Genomic DNA, 5000 nt, shown 5'->3' on the forward strand with positions numbered 1-5000 from the left:
ATTCTTACATGTTCATTAGTAACATTCCCTTGATACTTTCCAAGGGTGTCACTCGTATTTTGCTTGTGCTTAATGTTTTCTGATTCTACTAGAAATCTTATAAGAACTTGTTTTGTTATAAGTGGATTTATGGGATTGGTTCATCAATGGTCTTGGGTCAGAATCCTTTTTTGACTCTGCACCATCGATTCCACTATTATTAGTGAGCATAATGGAAAAATTCTTTCATATTCATAGAGATAGGGGACATAATTCACATGGATATAGTAAGTCTCGCTTGGGCTGCTTTAATGGTAGTCTTTACATTTTCTCTTTCACTCGTAGTATGGGGAAGAAGTGGACTCTAGAGGTACTATTGATTCAGTTGAGGAATCAAACTGTATCAATTGTTTTATAGATCGTTCTGCAAAGCGTTTTTTTAAGCTATTTTATATAATAAATAAAAATATAAATAAAAATATCTTCATTTTGAAATTCTATTGTATTCTAGTGGAATAATGTATTATATGAATAATACCTTTTCAATCAAAAGAATATTTCAACGATTCCCATGTTTGTATTTCGAAAGTAAAGTAAAAGGGATACAGATGATAGGAAATTTATTCCAGCCAAATTTGAATTCTATTCTTCCTAAATTTTCTATTTCGATGAACTGATTCTTACCAGAATTTTATATGGACAATGAGGAACAACGGACCCTTTTTCTTATTTGTTTTAGTTGTTTCCCTCTTTACTGTTCAAAGAGAAAGAGGAAGTCGTTCTGTTATTAAGTGGATACGCACTTTCTATGGGAAAGAACATAGACATGGTGGTTGTCCAGGGAGATATTACACATAATAAGATCCTGTCTTGGGCGAGTCCCATATTGTGGACTTACCACTTGTTTTATTATTTAAAAAATTGGATTTATGCTTTATCGACTCATTTCAAATCATAGTTCAAAGGTTCAAAATCGGTGGGTTTTACTTTTACTATACTTCTTTTTGAAATCCGAAGAAGTTATCATATAATTCCCTGGATCATCTATCAATGGCTCAATCAATTACTTCTTTGAAATGCTAAAAAAAAGATTACTTGGTTTTCTTTTATATATGCCCATACTGTTTTTCCTTCATTGATTTGATTCTTTCGATGGATACCAGGATTCATATTTGAAATAATCAGAAATCTAGGAATTAGACCCATAAGAGTAAGAGTTCACTTTCGATTATTTCAAATTGATTGTAATCAATACAAATCAAAGCAAAGAAATAGAATTGGGGTGCTATGTACATATATGTAATTGATATCTACATATATGAAAATACATATCGTGGATTGATCTATATTAAGATGTTATACAGTACAACTTTAAATAACATTAATATAATAGTAAATATAATAGAATAATAGATAGACTGGTAGAAAGATTTATATATAAATCTTTCTACCAGTCTATCTATCTATTAGAATACTATTAGAATACTAATACTGCTGATCCTAGTCCGCTCATTTCATTTAAGACACTAAATTGGAATGGAATCCTTTTCATTTTATTTCTTCAATTATTGATAAGGACTAAGAAGTTCAGTTTCATTCAAATTAATTATTTTGACTAACTGTTTTTACGTAAATGATAAGTAAAAAAGCAGTAGGAACTAGAATGAACAGTGCAGTAGCAATAAATGCGAGAATATTTACTTCCATAATATCATCGTTTCATTTTTTTTTTTTCGCAATAACTCGGGATTTAATCCCATAGAGATGATAAATCTTTCGCCTGTAATGTAAATTCAATGGGATGAATTACATCTCGATGATATTGAATCGGATCAATATCATGAATAACAATATCTGAGCTATCAAATTGATTCATCGTCGAGAATTGAATAGTATAACATAGGAAGATCTTTTATCCATACCGACTCAAAAATTTTATTCCTGATCCACTCAAGAATTCCTTTATTTATCCACTCTTTTTTTCTATAACCTATTGCCTTCCTTGTACAATTATCAGATAAAGTATCATCTGACCGCTTTTCCACTTCCATTGATTACAAACCCAAACAAACAATAGAAGTGAAATGGAAAAAAGGAATAGGGGTTATAAACTACGTTTTTTAATGATCTAATTTTATTGGAAGACAAAGAAGGGTGATAAAGATGAGTCCTGGTATAAAAGATCTAATATTCCATAAAATTCACTATTTTAGAGTTTGTTCTTTCTTCGATGGGACCCCTAAAAAAGATTATTCATTACCTTGGTAAGAGTGGTGGGATCGTTGTTTGATCTTTTTTTTTTTTTTTAATATCCTCTTTCCTTGGATTAGTACTCGGACTCATATATCAAAAGGTCAGTATGAAATTTGAAGGAGATCGATTCTTTCAAATTAAAATTAGTAATTGAAGTTACACAAAATCGGAGCCAGAAAAGGAGATAGGTTCAATTTGAAAAGTATTCTATTAGGGTAACTATGTTAAATTCATTTTGTTTTTGTATCGTACAAAAAACGAATTCTATTTGTGTATGTGCTCCCGGGAACGATATGGTACTCTATTCCATTACACGGATCAGGAGTAATCGAAAAAGCCAGACCCAGACCCAGCACGGTTGGATACCCGAATATAATGCTACCAATAATTGTACTAATGCACATATGTCTCTCTCCCATCAATCGGTACTAGTTAAAGTAATGGAAATTCCCATATTTGTTTGATGAGAAATTCGAAAGAAAATATATATATAATATAAATAAAATATAAATTAAGAATAAGCATCCCCCTATAGATAAATAAATCTATTTTATTTTTTTTTATTGGATCCGTCGGGACTGACGGGGCTCGAACCCGCAGCTTCCGCCTTGACAGGGCGGTGCTCTGACCAATTGAACTACAATCCCAGGGAAATAAGGTGTATAGCCATAGCCCACATATTCTTATGATTTAATTCAACCCATTTCTATTTAGAAGGGCCATCTTATATTATAAGAGAGACGCGAGTGATATATTGATTATACACTTGATTATACACACGGATATGCACTTTAGTGATTACTAGTAATCTTTTCGTTATTGACAAATCGATTGATAATCCATTTTTCAATGAAAAAAGTATTTTTTTTCTTTACTCTTTTCCTTTCCTTAGACTTTATACTTACAGATCCTGATATGAATCTAGATCATTAGCAAGATCAGAATTTGTAGGAACAAAACAAATAAGTAAAGCAAATACAAATAAATGGGGGTAGGTATATATCAGAAAATCTGACTTTCGTTATTCTTCTGTATCCGACATTTCTAACGAACAAATGGGTTATAGTATTTCATGTTGGATCAGCGAATTATTGGGCCGAGCTGGATTTGAACCAGCGTAGACATATTGCCAACGAATTTACAGTCCGTCCCCATTAGCCGCTCGGGCATCGACCCAAGAAGAATCAATTCTAGGATTATTGATAATCCATAATCAACTTCCTTTCTTCCTACCCCCAGGGGAAGTCGAATCCCCGCTGCCTCCTTGAAAGAGAGATGTCCTGAACCACTAGACGATGGGGGCATACTTCCCCGATCGCCATCATACTAAGATGATAGTATCAATAGTTTTTTGAAATTGTCAATATAATGTAATGGTATGACTAGATCCGAAGGATCTTTCCTTCTTTCATGATTCCATAGAATTTTTTGATTCGTCATTTAGATTCATGAATCAGTCATTCTAATCGACATTCTATATATAAATCGATTCTATAAATCGATATTACTTACTTTACTATAAGTATATATAAAATAATTAATATTAAAAAAAAATGAAAATAATAAAGTTTAAATAATAAATAATGATAAAGACAAATAAAAATATAAAATATATAAAAAAATATAAATTAATAATTCGAAAATACGAAAGATAGTCTCTTTTCAGGTAGTCATTTGTCCGCCAAAACAGGTTAAACACCATTTCATTTCTTCCACTGTCATTCATTGATTCACTCATTGTTAAGATGAGATATGCCTATCTCTATCTCACACTAAACTAAGCCAGGAAATTAACAAACGATAAATCGGGGAAGAGGGATCAATAAGTTATCGAAAATTCTTTTTTCTCTAAGAATTTGGTTCAGGGAGGGGACAAGTCGAGTCTCTTCATCACATGATTCAATGAAATATCTTGGATCTATGTCGAATTAGTAGGTACATGTATCAATCAAGTTAATTTTGTTCTGATGGGGATCAATTCAAAAAGCAATTGGGGTTGGTCTTGAAACAGTTCATTGCATTGATATTTATCAAATCCAATATCAATAAATCATTTTACCCGATACTTGCTAGGTAAATAAAATTTCTCGTTCCTGAATGAGCCACTAGGCATTATGAGTTTACTGCATGTACTTATGTATCTTATGTATAATATATATACACATAGATATATATACACATAGATATATCTTATCTGCATAGTGACCAATTCAGGAATTGAATCAAATGGGCCCTTTTAACTCAGTGGTAGAGTAACGCCATGGTAAGGCGTAAGTCATCGGTTCAAATCCGATAAGGGGCTTTGCTTTTACTTTTTTCATAAAACTCCAGTCGTAGTATTCATATTTGAGCGGAGAATGTAGATATTGTTGATATTTGTAATAAAAAAAAAAATAACCAACTGTATAGTATAATTATAAGAAGTTATCATTATAATGAGTTATAGTATAATAATTATAGTTATAAAGTTGAAGAGTTGTTTAAAATTTATAATGAATAATGATAAGTCGTCTCTTGAATCGCCAAATATTCTTATTTTCCATTATTCCAATCAAATCCATTATAGATTAGAAATCAACAAAATAAAAAGTAAGTGGACCTGACCCATTGAATCATGACTATATCCACTATTCTGATATTCAAATTCGATAGAGATGAAATTGGAACAGTTGATCTTTTTTTTTTCATTTCTTTGAACTCCGCAAGAATTTGTCGATATTTCCAATTAAATCTTCTTGTTCCTAGGTGTTCCATAGGAATAAATTGCT

General features: G+C 31.4%; 1 protein-coding gene and 2 non-coding genes across 3 annotated transcripts in view; 2 read left to right on the forward strand and 1 right to left on the reverse strand.

Moving 5' to 3' along the window:
- Positions 1–2805: 2805 nt before the first annotated feature.
- On the reverse strand, positions 2806–2879 carry TRNAD-GUC (transfer RNA aspartic acid (anticodon GUC)). The gene has a single exon. It is a non-coding gene; the product is annotated as a tRNA-Asp (tRNA).
- A 1583-nt stretch (positions 2880–4462) lies between these two features.
- TRNAT-GGU (transfer RNA threonine (anticodon GGU)) lies at positions 4463–4534 on the forward strand. The gene has a single exon. It is a non-coding gene; the product is annotated as a tRNA-Thr (tRNA).
- LOC132253483 (photosystem II CP43 reaction center protein-like) overlaps positions 4505–5000 on the forward strand; it is a 4635-nt gene continuing 4139 nt past the window's right edge. The window contains 1 exon segment of the mRNA XM_059735670.1: positions 4505–5000. This exon segment is cut by the window's right edge and continues 1845 nt beyond it. The gene's annotated coding sequence lies outside the window, so the exon portion shown is untranslated.

This window comes from Vitis vinifera, chromosome 19 (assembly GCF_030704535.1).
Source record: "Vitis vinifera cultivar Pinot Noir 40024 chromosome 19, ASM3070453v1".
Lineage (NCBI taxonomy): Eukaryota > Viridiplantae > Streptophyta > Magnoliopsida > Vitales > Vitaceae > Vitis > Vitis vinifera.